This window comes from Peromyscus leucopus, chromosome 3, assembly GCF_004664715.2.
Source record: "Peromyscus leucopus breed LL Stock chromosome 3, UCI_PerLeu_2.1, whole genome shotgun sequence".
NCBI classification, from domain to species: Eukaryota; Metazoa; Chordata; class Mammalia; order Rodentia; family Cricetidae; genus Peromyscus; species Peromyscus leucopus.
In genome coordinates, this window is record NC_051065.1 from 36,207,180 (window position 1) to 36,227,892 (window position 20,713).

The 20,713-nt window shown below is 36.2% G+C and overlaps 1 protein-coding gene and 1 long non-coding RNA gene across 12 annotated transcripts in view; both read left to right on the top strand.

Annotated features, from left to right (window-relative positions):
- The window catches only part of Magi2 (membrane associated guanylate kinase, WW and PDZ domain containing 2), a 1,425,274-nt gene that overhangs the window by 46,407 nt on the left and 1,358,154 nt on the right, over positions 1 to 20,713 (top strand). The gene's annotated exons all lie outside the window — the stretch shown is intronic.
- Positions 534 to 8,321, top strand: LOC119087736. Its single transcript, XR_005091214.1, has 2 exons — positions 534 to 3,980; positions 5,569 to 8,321. It is a non-coding gene; the product is annotated as an uncharacterized LOC119087736 (long non-coding RNA).

Genomic DNA, 20,713 nt, shown 5'->3' on the forward strand with positions numbered 1-20,713 from the left:
GTACATAACCTCAGGATAGTGATTTTTGCTCTAGTATATATTTAAAACATTTTGATCAAAAGATTTATTTTCTGTTAACTGTTAGTATTCCAGTATTTTAGGAAATAATGCAGTTAATTTGTGAAATGAGTAGCCTTTTTAATAAGTAATGTTTTCCAAGTATATTAATTTGTAGCTTAAGAAATAAATGTCGCCGGTAGGTGGTCGCACACACCTTTAATCCCAGCACTCGGGAGGCAGAGGCAGGTGGATCTTTGTGAGTTTGAGGCCAGCCTGGTCTACAGAGCGAGATCCAGGAAAAGCACAAAACTGCACAGAGAAACCCTGTATCCCCCCCCCCAAAAAAAAAAACAAGAAATAAATGTCTACTTCCCAGAATGAATTGATTAAAATGTTTACCTTTTAGAAGATCTTTATGTGTGGTTTTAATTTTGCATGATCATAGTAAAACAACTATATAGAGAAAACAAAATTTATATATTTTGTACATATATTCTATATATACATATGAATATTTATATATAAACTCAGTTTTTTCTTTCATACCAAATAATATTTATACAGTGTGTATTTTCAATAGAAAAGCTACAAATGATTGTGGGAATGGAAACCTTCAGTCATGGTGCTATTGTTCACTTGAGAAAGAGGAGCTTTTCCTCTGCTTATTCCTGACTTAGTAGTGCTTGCTGGTTTCCTACTGCTGTTTTGAAAAATTACTACAAGTTTAATATTAAAAGACAAGACAAATGCATTATTTTGCATTTCTGTAAATCAGAAGTGCAAAGTCTGTCTTAGGGGTCTAAAATCAAAGTATTGGGAAAGCTATCTTCTTTAGTGAAAATTCTAGAGGAGATTACATGTCCTTGTCTTCCAGATTCTAGAGCCAACTAATTTCTTTGGCTCATAGACCCACCATCAAAGCCAGGAGCACCAGGCCAAGTATCTTCTACATTTCCATCTCTGCTATTTTGGATTTCCCCTTCATTTGTAAGGAAACTTTTGATTACACCAAGGCCACCTGTCCTATCTAGACTAGTCTTATCTTAAGATCAGGTGATTAATGGCATCAATGTTCCTTTTACTATGTAACCTACCCTGATTCATAGGTTTGGAGATTAAAGACAAAGAATTCTTTAGGAGCCATTATACCACATCATACCACGGAGCTCAGGGACTTGAGAAAAGCTGTTATTGCCACTGGCTCCATGGCAAGTTAATTTGAATCAGTGTATGTCTCCTGAGTGCTTCCTGCTACAATGTGTTTGATGAGTGTGCCCAATGCAGCTTTCCCTAAGGCACAGAATGGCTTCCACATGTTTCTCCTAGCTTCCCCTCAGGCAAGGATGATGAGGAGCTAAATCTGTGGTGAGTGATATTAATGTATTTACTACTAATTATGGGTTTTGGCTTGTTCACATCAATGAACAGGTAAAGACAAATTTAATCAAACAAAACAATATGTCCCACTATTTTAAGTGCAGTGAAGTAAGTTTAGTCTTTGTACTGTATGGAAGACTGGTCGAATTGCTTCTTGTTGTTGTTTTTTACATGGGGCCATGTTCTACACGTAGCTAACGGACTCGGAGTGTATGCTTCTTGCCCCTCTGTCCTCCCTCCCAAGTACTATCCCATTCTTCTGCTTTCGTGTCAGCTCTACGTGTATGATTTTGTGTGTCTACAAGCCTCGACCCAGGAATTCTAGAATGTGATACTTGACTAACTGGGACTGACTTAATTGCTTCATATGATTGTTTCTAGTTGCATTCATTTTCAAGAGTATGTAATAATTTCTTTCCCCATGCCTGAAAACCCTTTCATTGTGTATGGAGAGCACCTTCTATGCAGGAAACCATGGGACTGAGATCAGCCATCAGCCATGCCAGCTGCCCAGCAGGTGCTTCTGCTCTTCAGCATCCCCATTGCTTATGCACTTGGAAGTAAACACTAACACCACCATGTCATGTGGATCTAGAGCCCTTAGTCTGCACCAAGACCTCCTTTACCCTCCTTCTTTCACTCTCTGTAGTTATCTGTAGCCTTCCTAACACAGCCTATATACAAAGATAATAACAATAATAATTCAAATTTTTAAGATTACAACTCCTACAACTTAGCATGACCAGATTTTCAGCTTTCATAATGTGTAAATACACTGTGATTTAAATAAACACTAAATATGATCTAATTAACCACCAGAGATCATTGAAAAACTACAGAAAATTACTAGACTTTCTTCTGTACATACTTAGTGTATAAATGTTATCACTGCTAAAAATTGAACAATAACTGGCACCTCCCAAACAACTACATGTATTTTTAATTATTTATTTGCCATGCCTTTATAATTGTGATTTGGAATCAAAGTCAGGGTTTTTTTTTTTTTTTTTTTAATGTGGGAATGTCTAATATATATCAGAAATTTAAGATTATTCTCGCTCTCTGAAGACTTTTATCATTGTTACCATTTCCTTTTATGGAAATTAAAATGCTAAGTATATGATTAAATTGGCCTGGGGCTTATAGGGAGATGATAAAGCCTGTAAGTGTCACACTTCCATGCTAAGTGGTTAAGACTGACAGTTCCTTGTGCCCTGGCTACGCCATGCTGTATTAGCCATAACAGGAAAGATCTGTGGTGACATGTAACCCTTTTTAACACTTGCCTCAGGATATTACCCACTGTGAAAAGGCTTTTTAAACTCTTGTTCATTTCATACTGAAATAATCTACTTTATTCATGTCCTCAAGCTCATGTTTGTATAGCAGTGGTTGTTTTAATAACATTTCAAGGTTCAAAAATGGAGAGTTGTGGTAGCAGTCACTTTGATGTAAAGAAAAGAAAATGGGGAAAAAACAACAGAAAAAAGAAAATTTCAAGGTTAAATCTCTAAACATTTTGATTACTGCCTCTCTCAGAATATTACTTAATCTCTGGGACCTCTACTAAACTCCCTGGTCACTACTATGAAGTAGTGATCATTTTAATTATTGATACGAGTACACCTGGATGACATATTGTTAACTGTGCACAACTGTGTATGTTTTAGTCAGGCTTCTCTCCTAACTCAGTTTTCTTGTATTCTATAGATTATTCTTCAGTGTTTGAATTTGAAATATTAATGTCTCATCATGTGCCAAAAGTGAAGTGTGTCTTTGTGTGTGATAATCCTGGGTCACTCTATTAGTGTGCTTTTTCATCCTGTGCAACTTGGGAGTCATTTATTAGCACCATCTTCTAAATCACTTTTTTTTTTTTACAACATACCCTTAACACTATCATCTGATATTCTTGCCAAGGACTAAATCTCCAGATCCGAGATGGAGAGTGCCAAGTGTTCTGTCCTCTTGCCTGAGTCACACCATTCACAACCTGCCATTAATCTGCTTCCCACTGGCTCTGGGCTCTTACTTGCTTCTCCAGGGCAATTTTTATGACCCTACATTTTTCTGACCTCATACCTCTGATGTATACATTACTCTCTCTTTTATTCCTAATTCTTTGGAGATAAAAATCTCTCCAGTCATTTATCTTTCCCTCATGGAGACTTTAGGTTTCTGGCTACCCCCATCACATTTCTAATACACTGAGTCACCCCTTCTTTCCTAGAAAGCTTGCTGTTGACCTTCTTTACTAACTTTGATGACTTACTTTCTGTTCAGTATTTTGTTCTATGCATTTTGTGATGGGCTGTAATTTATTAAAACCTCATTACCAAATTCTACTTATGAAAATAACATCCTAAAATATATTTTAATAAGTAGTTAAAAATGATGTTTGAATAAATTATGTTTTCTCAGAGATACCCTGAGAAAGATAGATGGATGGACGGTGCTCCTGATTCTCTCCTTTTCATAGTGTGCAAAACATTCAGGAAGAGAAAAGCCCAGCTGTAAAATCAAGGTTTCCAGACCAGGCTATTTCTATTTATAGCACTGAAAATGGGACATGATACTAGCTATTTCAGAAAAGCCATTCCAAGGTGAATAATTTATGTGGGAAAAACTTTAAAGGCTTAATTATGTAAATATTATTCAAGTACTAAGTTTTACAATAGCACATTTTTATTTACTCTTCATGGTTTACATTGGCAATAGAATTTCAAAAGTTTGATATTAAAAACATCCAAGCTTAGAACAAAGACTTTCATGTAAATTCTATATTGAAGGTATAGCTGCAAGCCCAAAGTTATAGGTTCCTGTCTCTATATATTTTAAAATATAATTTATAACATACTGTTCTTAAAAGAAATCTGTTTGCACTTTAGAGTTTTTTTTTTTTTTGAGAGTTTTCTGTTTAAGCATTTTTGTGGTCATAGTTATTAGTATTTTTTAAATCAATGTGTGTGTGTGTGTGTGTGTGTGTGTGTGTGTGTGTGTGTGTGTGTGGTGGGTGTGTTTATTGAGGGATGATGTCAGGTATTACTCCTTGCCATCCACTTTGAGATGGCATCTTCTTTTGTTGTCACTGTTACGTGCACAAGGCTACCTGGCCATCAGGCTTTAAGGGATTCGCTTGTCTCTCCTCCAGTCTTGCTGGAGAAGCCCCGAGATTACAGATGCTCACGGCTACATCCGGTTTTATGTGGGTTCTGGGAATTTGAACTCAGGGCATCATTCTTCTGTGTGACAAGGACCTTACCGACTGAGCATCTCCCCAGCTTTGTTAGTAGTTTTTGATAGAATTTCTTTCAAATGCCCAAACTGCATTTTAGCAAAAGAATTTGCCCTTAAAACTAAGGAAAAATTTCATAAAATATAAAAAAATAGCAGCCCAGCAGTCCTTATCGACATATACTCCTTTGAGAGAAGAAAACTGAGACCAGAGATGTGAAATTGCCATTCCCACCAACACAGAAACCTCAATGAACAAGTTCATGAGGTCCTAGGGAATGGAATTTTCAGCAGTAACTCTTGCTTGTAGATCATATCATTGGGGGTGTAAAAACCCATTGGAAGCCACAAATACAAATGTTTAAAGTTGAGACTTGGGATGGATTGATTATAGATGAAGAAATATTACAGATTCCAGTAGTGTTTGGACCACCAGCTGATCTAGAAGCATGGTCATATGGAGTGTTTATTAATGCAGCATTGAGACTCAATGGGTTTGTCTTTACTAACCAGTTGTCAGTTCGAGTTGACATGCGTATGATATCAGGTCTAGGCATACAAATAAGAACTTCACTATGATTCAATTTTGTTTTGTACTATAGTTACATTTTTAAATGCACAAAAATTATTATGGTTGTCTTTTTGCTATTGCTTTATAGCATATAAGTGATACATAGTTATTTTTCCATTTTTATGACCCATTTTTTAAGCCAAGAAGTTATTTGGTGCATTGTGCCATAAGGAAGGGCATCATGGAAAATTAGAGGAACATACACATTTCAGAAAGTTTATTTTAACATTTGGTTCTTTGTTTTTTCTATCCCCTGCCTCTGCACATCATTCCTAGCTTTTAAGGGTGTTCTCATCAAATTAAATGACTAATTTAATTTTTAACTGTATTTTGAACCATAAGTTATAGAAAAGGCTGGGTAATTTTGATTTTTGTTTTCTTCACAGATGTTCACCAAGTTATACAAATATAGACTGATATTTTCTCAATAAGGACAGATGAATTCAAGGACAAACATATGAGATCTTACTTAAAGCAGAAAATGCCAACCATGGAAGAAGGAGAGCTGATTATCATGCCTTTGACAGGAACAGTAGCTATGAATCACAGAACCTATTAACTTGAACTCTCACAACCTCTTTGTCAACCTCCCAGGCTGTGAAGAAATCCTCTTCTAACATGGCTTGCACTTAGCAATGCTCTCAGTCCCTGTTCTGTTACTGCTGCTGCTGAAGACCAAGCAAACACTGGTCCTGTCTTGGTGACTCTAATTGTCCTAATGTACAAGTGAAGAAAGAACCACTTTCTTGTAATTTGTCATTTTGTGGATTGAGTTCAATGTTTTATTGAAATCATTTTGAAAGTAGCACCTATGCCCCATTGTAGACCTTCACACTTTAAACATAATGTCTTTATAGTGGGTGAAGTGGCTCAGTGGATAACATGCTTGCTGTGTAAGTATGAGAGCTGGAGTTTAGAATGCTGGCACTTATGTAAAAACCCAAGCAGGTGTAGGAGCCACCTGTGTTCTCAGCAGTCAGAGGTGGAAACGGATTCATTCCCAGACAAGCCTACTGGCAAGACTGAGAATGAGCAAGTTCTGGCTTAAGAAGGAGACCCTGGCATAATTCATAAAGTATAGAATGATCTAGAAGACATCCTATATCAACCATCAGCCTCAGTGTGTATATACACATCAACATAGGTGTGAGAATGTGCATAAACACACACTTGCATGCACACCACAAACATAAGTAAAATGTTTCATATTGCACGTCTTATCTGCTACACAGTCTTGCTATCCTCTATTCTCGGCATACGCTCTTCTTTGTAAACTGCCCTTCCTTATTCAAAAGTGCTAACAAATATAGATGAACTTCAGCTGTAAAATAAGTATTATCTAGAAATAAACTGAAAAATGTAAACTTTCCAAGCTTGCTCTTTAATAGAGATTTTACAGATAATTTATAAGTCCCTATGATGTTGGAGTTCTTCATTATCCTTTCATGAGACTGCTTGTGTAGTCAGCTGCGTAGGACAGAAAATCTGTAGCTGCATAGAAACAGGGCGGGATCTTCTGAGTTATTCTCAAATGTCATCAATTGCAAAGGGCTCTATTTCTTTCAGTTATGATTACAAGGAGACTATTGCTCCACAGTGGAGCCCCCCTAGAGGGTAATGGTACGTGTTTCTTATCAGTACAAAGACTGTTGTAGGCTGTCAAACATATTAGAACAGTAAACCATCGAGGAAAAGACATTTTCTTTGACCTGGTTTACTTAAATGATTTATCTAAACTTCAGACTTTAGTGTCTGAAATTACTACTGATATTGAATCTGTTTTTTTTTTTTTTTTTTTTCTTTAAATTTGTTTCAAGTCCCACGGAGCTCATTTAAGTTCAGGGTACTCATTGACCTACAGGCTTAGGTACAGTGGTGATCTCAGTACAGGTGTAAGACTGTAGAGAGTGGAGGAAAACATGGAACGAGCCACAGTGCAAACAAAGACACTGGGCTAGAAATTGAGATTTTTGTACCAAGGTGGTTTTGATAAGAATTACTGCTTTTGTTTTGTTTGCTTTTGTTTTTGTTTTGTTTTGTTTAGTATTTATTGACCATGGAATCATGAAATTCGCCCACTACTGTCTGAAAGCTCTGAAGCTCTGTTCTTTTTTAAAATTTTGTTTTGTTTGTTTCATAATTAACATTCTTATTTGTATTTATATATTTTATAATATTTCTCTTTTTAGTTTTCCTTCGAGAGGGATGCTACAAGGGTGAAGGGCAGATACAAAGATAATAGGAAATGAGTGAGATTGGGGTGCATGATGTGAAATTTTCAAAGAATCAGTTAAAAAAAAGTTATGTTAAAAAAATAAAGTCCTGGGTGGGGTTGTTAAATTTTCATATGCTGAGGTTAAAAAAATGGAGTTTACTGCTATTTGGGTAAAAAGACACTTGATGTAGATGAATCATATTGCCTTTTCTCCTGCCTTGACCCCTCACCTTCACATTGCCTGGGCATAGGAGCCAGTAGATACTATAAGTCTAAATAGTTAAAGCTCCAAGTCAGTTATATATGATCTGATTACATAAGATTTGGCTCCGGTCTTACCAAGCACCGATTTACACTGAGTAGGATGGCCAGGGGAAATGTAGGGATTTGTGAAACCTTAGGTTTGCTTCTGAGGGTAGCTAGACCCCCACTCTTCACCCATAGCCTATTCTTTTTCTTCTCTTAGCTTTACAGCATTCCGTGCATAAAGAGACTTCCATGTACTTTGTGTGCATGTCTTGCTGCATAACAAATCTCCAGAAATAACTGAACCCCTGCAAAAAAAAAAAAAAAAAAAAAAATGTTCCTGTTAGTCTTTCTTGGCCTGGGGGCATGCTTATGAGCAATGTGATTCCCCATAGGAGGATGCACTTTAAAAATCACCTTGGAAATAATATCAGGGCTATTTGATCCAGCATTTTGGAGAGTCAGCACCCAGAAAATAGTATAGAGAGAGGAAGATGGACTTTGGATAAGGTTCCTCATAGAACCTTAACTCTTTGAGGGGTTGGGAAAGAGGAAGAACAGTGGTGAATTTAGGGTAAGAGCCCATATCTTAGTCAGGTGCTATGAGATTCTTTCTAATACATTTTTCCCAGAATATGAAATTGTTCCTAGGAATTGTATAAATATGTGTGATGAAGACAAGAGATGGCATTATGGTTTCGGAAAAGGAAAATGTATTATTCATAGAACTAAAAGAGAATATTAAGAGACAAGATTAACGGAAAAGTCTTCAAAAGCCTCAAACAAATGATACCCAACTGAGGCTATGGATATACCAATGACTGTGATTTGATCATTATTTAATGTATATATGTACTGCAATATCACATTCTACCCACAAATATATACAACCACTAGATTTCAATTAGACATAAAATTATTCTTTTAAAAGCATATGGATAGAGATTGAACAAGCCTGTTCTTTCTTGTTCTTCCTGAGTAACATTTCCTGTTACTGAAGAGAATCATGGCCATACGAAAACCTAACATTGTAAAAAGCAATAACGAAGCTCAGAATTGCCATGTCCTTTCAGGCAACATTATTCTGGCCGCTCAGGTCATAGGACAAGGCTGTGAGGCTGGCTGAAAGCAGGTGGCTATAATTAATTCTCCTGGTAAATATTAACATTGTCATCTCTCTGAGCAGGAGGGTTAAGGAGAGCGTTTCTCCATTCTTTCATTGACCCTTAAAAATGGCTCTGGCATCCTGTTACCAGATGCCAGCAGATGCCAGTGTGCTGCAGGGTTCCAGGATCGTTGCTGTGGGTGTCCTCAGTAGGAGTTGGTAGTGTATGGCACCAGTGCCCCTCTGCTGCTCCTGTTTTACAGAATGCAATCATCTCTGTCACCTTCAACATGGACCCATCAGACTGACATGGGATGCTTTCATATTTGAAAATAAATTCTCTTTAAAGTCTTAATAGTAAATTTAAAAATTGGCTCGATTAAGCGTAAGATGATGGCTCTGTGTGCCTGGGAAGCAGAAAGCAAGTGTAGATTCTAAATTTTCAGTTTTGGCAAGCAGAGTGCTGAATGTGGCAGAGTTTCAAAATGTTTATTGGAAATAAAATATGAACTGAACTGAAAACTGTCCTTTCTGGAAAGCATTGATAAGAATTTGACTTTGGTTGTGTTTTTGCACCTAAAATATGTATTTGCACACTTCCTCTATAAACTGTTTTTAATTGTAGTTAAAGAATTACTGTTGAACTAGTGAGTTTTAAACAAAAAGAAAGTTTAAAGGTGGTGCCTTAAGTTGTCAACATTCCTGCTGTGTTTCCATACCATCTCTGAGAGTATTAATAAAATTAGAAAAGTATCACTTGCATGTTATTTGTTAAATGTTCATAAAACAGGCCCAGAATCACCTTTTCCTTCTCTTGTTGTTTTGAGATAGACTATCACTATGTAGCTCAGGCTGGCCTCAATCCATCCTCCTGCCTCAACCTTCTTTCTGAGATTTCAAGTATGTTCCACTAATCCAAACTAAACAAACCTATAAATAAAACCTACATAAAACCATCCTCTATGGAAGTCCCAGGAGTTCCGGAGTTTAGCTACGTCCAGCATGGGATATCTGAGGGGGAAAAAAAATCTATGTACACTATGTTATGTCTGTTAACTTTATTCCCCTAGGACAAAATTCTATCAATTCTGCTAAAGCTCCGTCAGGCACTCAAGGCAGGAATAACTCTAGACATACCAAGCTCTCTATCCGTCTACTTTATTTCTCTGGAATGAAATCCTGTCTCCATAACTACAGTTCCATCTAGCTCCCTAGCTCATAGTACTGCTAACGACTAAACTATGCTTTCATCCTCACCTTCGTCCTCTGTATCCTCTTTCTCCATCTCTGCTACTCTCTACTCCTGGCACTCAGAAAACTCTACCCAAAATCTGCTTGCCCTCTATGGAACCTCTGTCATCCTCTTTTCTCTCTCACCTTGCCATTCTGTTTCTACAGAAAAATACCTGCCCTTTCTTTCCCTGGGCAGTGGTTCTCTGCCTCCTCAGGAATGTTGTTCTTTCTATCTTCCACCTTGATATGTAAAAACCTCTTTTGTTCCCAGTCAATTGCTCTGAAGAGCAGCTAGGCCTCAAGGTAAGGAGATGGTCTGTGCTTCATTTGCACAAGAAGCAAAGCAATGTCTCCAGCCAGCTTGTCTCCTAGGCTCCCTAGAGGGGGAGAAGGGGAAATAGTAACCTAGAAGTTCAGCAGGTCTGGAAATATTTGGCCACACAGGAATTTCATAGTAGAAGATAGCTGGAATATTAAAGGCTGGATAACACCAACTATTCATAATAAATGGCTTGCCTTTTGACAGACCCTTGGCCAGCCAAAGTATAGCTTTAATACACAGCTGAATTTCTATAATATATTCTTGCGGCCCACAAGAATCCTCTAAATAAATGTGATAGAGCTATCTTCAGTCAATGAGTAACATTGTATGACACTGAGGTCACTTCACCCTATCTAGGCTTCCGTTTCCTCATTTATAAATGTGGAAAACAATATTGTCTCATTAGTTTGGCATGAGCATTTTATCAGATATGTGATATATATATTATATATATATATTATATATGTGTGTGTGTGTGTTCGTACATATCTATGTTTATACACACACACACACACACACACACACACACACACACACACACTGTACAATGACTTTAGAAACACACAGCTAGGAACTGAAAGTCCCCTGCTTCTGATCCTAAGTTTTCATTGGCAAACATGGGAAAGTTGAGCAGATGATGTCACTTTTTTCTGGTATTTCTGTAATCTTGTTTTCATTTTTAAAATGGGGAGGATGTTAAAAAATATTCATGAGTTCATAGTTGGTAATTTAGTTATCAGTTATTTCATTAAAACAGTATTAGAATTCAAAGACAGTGTTTGGAATGTAGAAGGAATTTAGAGAGCCCAGATCCAGAGTGTCTCCCAAGACCATGTGTGTCTAGTCTTAGTCCTCTTAGGACGTCAGCCATTTGTTGTTTTTTGGGCTTTCCTGCTTACATGATACCCTACCATTTGTATCATGCCATGATGTATGACCTCAGAAACAGCCCAGAGGCAATGGTACCAGCCACCTACGCACTAGACTGTCTGTAACTGTGTGCTAACATAAAATTTTACTCCTTTGGATTGGCTCAAGTATTTTGTTATAATAACAGAAATCAGAATAACACTAGTGATATACTTAACACAGTGTTGTTCAAGGATAGCAAAAGTTGCTTAGAATTTTATAAAATACTATGTTAGATTTCAATTGGATCTTGATGATCATAATATTTGAATCCATGAGTATTGAATTTTTCATTAATCTAATTTTTTTCTTTTAATAACTAAATCCATTCTTTTCAGGGGGTGGGGGAAACTTGGTAAAGCTGAGACATACCTCAGTTGAATAAAGCTGTCATTTAAAAAGATTGTGTCCTAATAGGAAATACTGTTCACTATTCCTTTCCTCATTTCTTAACTTGTTTGTTTGTTTGTTTGTTTGTTTTTGTTTTTGTTGTTGTGTTGTTTTTTCGAGACAGGGTTTCTCTGTGTAGCATTGGAGCCTTTCCTGGAACTCGCTCTGTAGACCAGGCTGGCCTCGAACTCACAGAGATCCACCTGCTCTGCTTCCCAAGTTCTGGGATTAAAGGCATGCGCCACCACTGCCCGGCTCATTTTTTAACTTTTGAACACTTTCTATTCATCAATTGTTCGTAGTACACTTGGACCATTAAAAAATATAAGTACATATTATTGGTTCTATAGAGGTCTCCTTACAAAGTCTCAGGGCGTTTAGAGTAGAATAACAGTGCAGTGGTAATGCATGGGTTTACATTGTAGCATTTTTGAGGTATTCTAACCTTATTTGGGGTCCATCCTTATGCTTCATGCTTTATCCCTACAGCGAACCTGGTATCTAATCAACTCTAAAGGACTGAGGGCCAATGAATTAAGTGTTAACTTAATACATACTTAGCAAGCAACACACAACCATGTTAGCAACACTTAACATCTGCCTGGAAATTTTTTCAAGTTTTTCATTGAGAAAATGTTTCTGTGGCCCCATACAGGTAACAGAGAGGCTGGTAGAGCAGCACAGCTGGCTTGTGTCTGCGTTAACCATGTCTTTCCCGAAGTGACAGAGAATGATTGTGCCAGGTGTGTCTACAAAGAACTCAGGGCTCTGTGAGAATGTGTTCTCACTCATAAGCACTATCCATATTTGGAAAAGCTGAACACATTGCATTCATTTGTGAGGAATAATACAAATAATCCCTAATTGTATATAATTAATATCATTGGCATTTGATTTAGAGACACAGGATTTAAAGAAGGGGTGTGAAGTAGGTCAAATGTATTCACCACGGCTCCTGTGTGCATCCATAGCCGATTCAAGGACTGGCCCTTCCCATCACTAACCATAACTGCTGTAGTGGAGCTGGCGCCTAGCGTGGTTTCTTCTGTGTCTGCACGGTTGCTCATAGAATGTGCATTCGCATACTGCAGTGACTGTGTCATTTCTGTAAAATCATTTTATCTGAGATTATGCAATCACTTGAATCCAGAAGAACAAGCATGTTTAAAATCACTAGGAATTAAGACACATATCCTGACAAGGAAAAAAGAGCAGCTGGAAACTCATCCTAGAATGCGATTTTAATCACGGAGTTTTCATTTAGGGAAGTATGTAATAAAGCCACAGGGCAAAGATTTTATTCTGCTGCTGCCTTGCCACAGGCCCAAAGACACACATCTATCTACCCATCCCTTGAGTGTACGGTAACTGTCAGCTCTAAATGACTTGCCTTAGCAGATAACTTTTGTAACTGCAAAGTCAGCATTATGGTCTTGTTCATAAAAATAAATTAGAATGATTCTTCTTCAAAGTGTGATTGTCTTTCTTGTTCTGAAGTATGAATTTTCCCAAGCACACATCCATTGAATGTGCATGTGAGTCTTTGTTTTCTGTATGTTCACAACTGAGTCTTCAAACATGGCTTTATTAACTCAGGCATACTCTCACACTTTAGGAAAATCGGTGCCCTGTGTTTCTTCTGTGTGCATTTTTTGATAGCCTTCTTCCTATTTCTCTTACATCTATCTGTTTATTGAATAGAAGCATAGCATTGGAAAAAAGAAAAGAATGGAGAGAAATAGGTTATAATGAGATTGACAAGTACTAATTCATAGTTCCTATTCTTCCTGAAAATGTTCACTACACACGTATTTTCCTATTTTTCCTTATTGATAGAATAGACAGTATTGAAACACTTTTATAAGTTTTGAATGCACAAAGAAATGAATGCTAATGACAACTCATACTGTATTATTAGGTTTACAGATGTGCAGTGTCAACACTCATATATACAAGTGGAAGTTTGAAGGGATCTTTGACTGGTTGATTTTTCAGATACATGCTTAATATTGTGGCAACTTTCATCCTGAGGTGGGTTAGATCTTAACTTACTAGAGCACAAAAGAAGCATACCTTTGGCACATGTTAAGGTATTTATAGAAATTTCTAGATTTTACACCACATTGTAACTAAACAACTACTCAAAAGACACAAGGGGAGGATCCATTGTACAAAGAGGAATCTTCTAGAAGCATCCACTTGTATTATAGCTTTTGTGTTCTATGTCTTGGATGCGTATTTCCAATGGTATGGTAACTAAACATAATCTCTCCACAGCCATAGGCGGCTCTCTGTACCTCGGGGTCAGTTATGCATCCGATCCTGCCACCTGAAAGATGGAAAGCAGATTGTGTGTGTATGTATGTTAAACAATAATAATTTTAAAAGAAGCCATAAACCTGTAGGGGCCACACACCAGAGGAATGGCAAGAGCATATGTAGCCCCCAAATGATATACAGTACTAATATATGAGATTCTTAAGAAAACGAAAATAATATTAAAGCTGTATAAGTTCTTCCATTTACTTTATGTATAACATTCTTCAATAGAAATTTGAAAATTTATATTAATTTTTTTTTGAGTGTAGTTAAAAAAATAAATAATTTGAACCTTACAATGTTGGCTATTTTAGGTTTCTTAGAAAAAGCAGACATGGATGCTGAGGCAGAACCAAATAGAAAATATTCATTAAGATGTGCTTTTTATTAAAATATATGTTGTTGTCTATAGGTCCTGTTTTTGTCTATGTTGTTTTATGGTGTTTGTTCGCTTGTTGTAGTTTGCTTAAAATACTTTGTCTTTTGAGTCAACCAAAAAGTTTAGGAAAGAAAAAAAATAGCAACTCTGATATTTTATAACCATTTCAGTGAGGGAACAGGAAGCTCAAGATGAACTTGATAACTGTTTATTGATACCAAACAAAGTCTCAGTCTCTAAGGATGCTACAACGGGCTTCTGTTAGTGTAGAAGGAACTGGAATTTAGGAGAATGACTTTCTGTCCCTATGCATTAATCATTGATGGAAAACAGAAGCGCAGAGGACTCAGCCACAACCCACAGTGTTCAATTACATTTGGTTGCTTTATGTCAGGGAATCATAGGCCATAGTGACATTGACAGATTTGAGATTTGTTTTAGGACATGCTTCTCAAAAATGTCATGAGCCCATAGAACACTAGAAGATCATACCCTTCTTTTCAGCCATGAAAATCTAGGCCTGAAGAGAAAGAATGAAGGAACAAAAGGGTGGGAACCGAACACAAACCAAATCAGCTCTGGGAAGTGCTCTGCCTTATCCTCAGAAAAACCTTGCTAGACTCTCATGCATATTATCTGCTTAGAATCAAAACTGCTTAATCATTAACTGCAACTTTAAATACATAGCCTTATCCCTAGTGATAAGTAATAGTTAGGATAAAGTTTTTTTTGTTTGTTTGTTTGTTTTTTAACAACTGGAGTATTATAGTTCTGTTTAGGCTTTTTGGGAAAGAAAATATTTGAATCCCCTTAGCCCATGGTGAAGTAATTTTTCTGTATCAAGGCTGTGCATTATGACAATGCCTAGTTTGCTGTTATGGTCCTTATGTCCCTTTTTAAAAGCAGCACAATTTCCAAAATTCAAGTAGTGACACACACATGAAGGAGTCTTATATGAAAATGTATGTATTCAAGAGACTAGATACAAACAAAATTTAAAAGCTCATGGATGGAAATGTGTGAGAACAATTATATCTTCCTTCAATAGGGAGACATAAGCATCAAAATAAAGATCTGGGAGAAGTTCTAATTTGATTATCTAAAAATTGAAATTACTTTATAAAATAAAATATAATAAATGACAGCCTGATATAAGATATTCTCCTTTATGTTCTAATTATCAAAGCATTATGTAAATATATATGTATATATTAACTTTTGTATACAAACATGTGCACTCTTCATATGCATGCATACCATACAAAAACACTGTAAAAAGTATAATTTTAAAATTATTAAATAATAAAGAGTTACCTGTTGGTAATGGAAAAATAGAATAAAATCTATGTTGTCTAATGCTGGCGATATTTTATTTTATTTCAGCCAGTAGTGATAATCAAACATAATCTTGTTCATGCTATACAACGTGTGTGTGTGTGCTTGCATGTGCATGTGTATGCATTAAAAACAAAATTAGTGAGATAAGATAGTATAGAGCTTGCAGAGCCAGCAGTTTTATTTACATATTTCATAGAGATATAAAGAAATAATTTTATTTTACCCTATAATTTCTGCCTCTTTAAAATTCTTACTCTTTATAAAGGACATTTTAAACACTAGCCTTCAAGGAGCTTCATTTAGTAAATGTGATCTTTCAGGTCGATGCTATCAGCTTTAAGAAGCATAATATATGAGTCATGAGAATATTTCCATGAATAATAAGTCTTTTTAAAGTAATCTCCATTAGGCCTTAAACCAGTCAGGGTATTTGTTCCAAATTCTGCTCGTGACTTTTGAACCCTCTACACCAGAGAATTTTGCTTTTTCTCTACCATGTTTTTCCAATGCATAGAAAAACTTAAGCTTTTAGCTGGATAATGAAGATTAGCTTCCATTTCCCCACTGGATGGTATATGGCCACCAGGAGCATCATGTGATGGCAGGAAGCCTGTTTTCCTTCCACAGAAAACATTTCAGTATCTAGAACTTTGCCTGGGCATGAAGACACTGCTTTGAACTGTGTCCATCTCCTGCCTCTCTCTCTAGGCATGGTCACCTCACTCCTAGCTGTTTCAAGGCCTCATCTCTTCTATGGGTCTTCCTAACGTTTGTGACTTCTTGTAGAATTAAGGGGAGAATACGGAACAGAAAAACATTTCCCAAGAGTAAATCCTAGTAATGACACAGTTTGTTGCTAAGAATGTGGTTGGACTCCACTGCAGGGCATGATGGGAAAGTCCTATGTGTTTATGCCCTCAGGAATTGGATTTTTGGGGAAAGCTTCCACTCCATTATTTTAGTGGTTACTGTACTAAGTCATGGGGTACATATAAAAATGATAAATGAGTCAAGTTTAACAGAGTAAGGAAAGAAGGAAGGAGAGAGAGAGAGAGAGAAGAAAAGGGAGGAAAATAAGATCCGTGTTCTATTGTGCACAGGAGCTTACATTCTAAGAGCAAGCTATACACTCATCATGTCTTTGTCTATTTGTAGGTCATGTCTTGCTCATTCACTTACACAGAATTCTTCTCACATTGAGTAGTGTATCTAGCTGCCCCTGAGTAAATGACAAAAAGAACTTACATGTATAAAGCAAACCTGCTCTGACTTCATGTTTCATATTCTATCTAGACATGAATACAACTTTGTGAGATTGCAGTGCTTATACCTTTACAGATGAGAATGCGCAGCGACATTGTCAACATAGAACAATGTGAGTCATTGTACATTGTACAGCTCCCAGCTTCAGGCTTCCCAGGGCCCTCCTAGAAAGAACAGAAAAGTCAAACAAAAGGTCATGCTCACGGGACTTCCTGTTGCCTTGCCTCTGTGATACCTGATACCCGGAATTGTGACATTTGAGAGGTGGAAGATGATCAGAAGTTCAAGGCTATCCTTGGCTACATAAGGACTTCAGAAAAGCCTGGATACATGAGAATGTGTCTCAAAATGAATAAATAAATATGTCATTAAGTTCCCCTCAGTAAATTATTTACTCTCAGCGAGACAAATGTGTCCCTGGAAAAGGGAAGTGAAGATGTGCATGAGACAAGACATTGGCTTCCAGTTGTTAGTATAATGAAATCAGTGTTTAATGTACACAGTTAGAGAAGTGTGTCATGTGGTACTTTTCCAGTTATATGTTGTTTTATATAGCTTTATTTGTACCTTTTCTTTACTAACACAGGCTGGTTAGATCAAAGAGTAACTAAAACATCTTAGAATTCTGATTTTTCTGAAAATTAAGAACTACGTTTTATCCAAACAAGCACTCCATAAACAGGAAAGAAAGAAATAAAGCTAATTTTAAACAATTTTTTATCAGCTCCTTCTTTTCCCTTTAAATATCAGGTGCTTTATTTGGCAATTACCATTACACAGCCTGCCTGATGTAGCCATTACACAGCTTACTTTACATAACCATTATACAACCTGCCTGATGTAAAGCTCTTCAATTGTTATTATAGAACCTATTATTATAGGATTCTTCCACTTAAACCTTTATAAAGATGAGCAAAATGGGAAACTATACCTTTGCTGCCATTTAATGAATCCAATTTAAAACACTGCCAAACTCTATAGCAATGTAAAGATTAAGGTCAAATTTCCTAGCCAAATAGATACTGCCAAGAGTTAGTTACTAGTGATGGAGAAATGTCTGAAGTATCCCTTTATAAAGAGAACAAAGGTCTCTCCTAGTTCATGTCATGGCTCTGGATTGCAAAGTATTGTTATTTATTTATAGGTGAAAGGAGAGGACAATTTTGCATATTTAAACTGAAATTAGGCCCTGGTTAATTTTGTCTTAAAATAGGAATTGTTGAAAGTTGAGGGAAGGTAATAGCTTTAAGAATTTTTTTAACATTTGTTTTTATTTTCCTGATTTTATCTAATGATTTTATTTTTTTCTTCTTTTTTACATTTTTTTTCTTTACTTACTTCACATACTATCCACAGACCACCCTCCTCCCTTCTCCCACCCCAGCCCTCCCATCTTAGCATTTTATTTTAAATACATTCTTTATTATTTAATTTTTTAAATTTAAGTATACCTTTATCATGTTCTTTATCTTCCCTAAGTCCTTCTGGATCCTCTTCCTCTCCCTAACTACCTAACTTTAATTTCTCTCTCAAAAAATAAAAAACTCAATACAACAAAACCAAGAAAACAAAGTAAACCTACCTACCCAAAAACAAAACCAAAAGACACCAAACTGTCACATGTAAAAGCACAAACAAATAAGTGTGGTGTTATTTACTCTATTTCTACCTTTTGTGGCTCTATGGATTGTAGCTTGGTTATCATTGACTTCACAGCTAATATCCACATATAATCAAATATATAACATGTTCAATGGGTGTATTATTCAGCTGTTAAAAAATGACATCATGAAATTTAAAGGCAAATGGATGGGACTAGGGAAAAAAAAACATCCTGGTGAGGTATTCCAGAGTCAGAAAAGTAAATGTAGAATGTATTTCATTTTTTTCTTTTAACCTTTGTTTTTTTTTCCATGCCAAGGCAAGGCTTTCTACCGTGATGGAGTCAAAACTAGAGTAGAACTGTTTTTTGAGTTATATTTCATTTTTGTGTTGCTTTTGGTCGTTGTATAATTTACCATAAGTCAAAGTGAGGTGGCATTCTTTTTTCTTTTCCTTAGTTTTCATTTCTTGTTTTACTTTTTGACAGTTTTATATATGAGCACTGCATTTACATCAATCCTCCATCTCTTCCCTTCAGGTCTTCCCATAACCCCCACTCATCCTCAAATTCATGGCCTTCAATTTTTTTATTGTAACTGTTACACATTTATGTACATGTATATTTATAATTAGAATCTGCTGAAATCATTTACTACTGCTCATGTGTGTTTAAGGCTGACCTCTTTGCTAGCCTGTAAGGGGGCTTGTCCCTGGAGAATGACTCTCTTTTTCACAGCTGTGGTGGTATTCTTACCTTAGTAAAACTACTCTTGCGAAACTGACAAATTATTTCATCAAGCCAACTCTTTCTGCATGTACAGAAATGAGCCTTGCTTTCACTCATTCTGTATATCTGATTCCATTTATGTTACAATATAGCATCTTCCTTCATTTGTTATTATGAAAGTCAACATGGGCACCAGAGTTCCCAGCTCTTCTAAGAGTTCCCAAAGTCATCTGCAAATAAAATCAATGGCAACAATCCCCAGAAGAAGGTGAAGTATTAATATATCAAAATTTCTCTATCTACATTATTTGTGTTGAGTTGCAAGCTTTCCTCCCAGCAAATGCTAATAAATTTTGGATTCCATGAGCTTGTCCTTCTATCGTGGGCCATGAGACCCTCTACACAAACAATGCATGGAAATCTAGTAGCAAGGTGATTTTCACAAGTGGTGTAGCACAATGTTCTTTCTGATCTATGGACCCTTGTGAAATATGTGACATGTCTACTGACCTGCTGTTCTTTTCTACCTTAAAATGACAGAGAATCACACCTTGCATTTCTAGATCTCATGCTTTGGGTAGTGGGAGGAAGTGATTGCACTAAATGATGCTCTGGGATGAGGAAATTTAGAAATGATGCTTTGGCAATTTCCAAGTACTATAGTTGCAGAAAGAAAAATTTTCTACCCCTATTAAAGTTCCCCAACCTACTTATAACAATCTTTTCTATATCCTATAATCCTTCATCTCATATACAGGGTAAAATTTCCTGGATATAACATGTGAATGCAGTTCATAACTGACATCTAAATAAAACAGGATTTCTTTAATCATCTAAATTGTTTTAGTATTTCATTCAACAAAGATAAGCATTCTTCCACTAAGTGTTTCTACAACTATATTTGTTGAATTCTAGTACTTTACAGAGAAGTACAAGCTTGGATTAAGTTGCCTAGGGTGATTCTATCCTTAAAGAAAAGAATACTGGACAAAGTTGAGCCCATGCCTGAGGTCTCAGCACTCATCAGACAGCAAGATCAGAAGTGAAGGTTAGCGCTCAGACCCAGCTGTGTATGATCCATCTCCACACAAATAAAAGGAAAGAAAGAACAGAGTGTATCTGAAGGTTTTGTCTGCTCACTGCTACTCTCCATTGAGGAAATATGTCCGAGTTTTATTTTTTTATTTATTTTTTATGTTTGAAATTATTTAATCTTTATTCTATTATAAATTTATGTGACAAAACATACATACATATTTAAATAGTGTTTCTGAAACAGCTATCCTATACAATTATTAAAGAGTCCATGAATTTGAAAGAGAACAAGTCAGGTAGTTATACAGGAGGGTTTGGATGGAGAAGAGCAAAGGGAAGCATGATGTAATTATAATCTCAAAAAATAAAAGACATTGTTTAAAAAAATAAAAAATACATTTGGCATATAATTTATGTAAACAATAGACACATTAAAATTTTACATTAC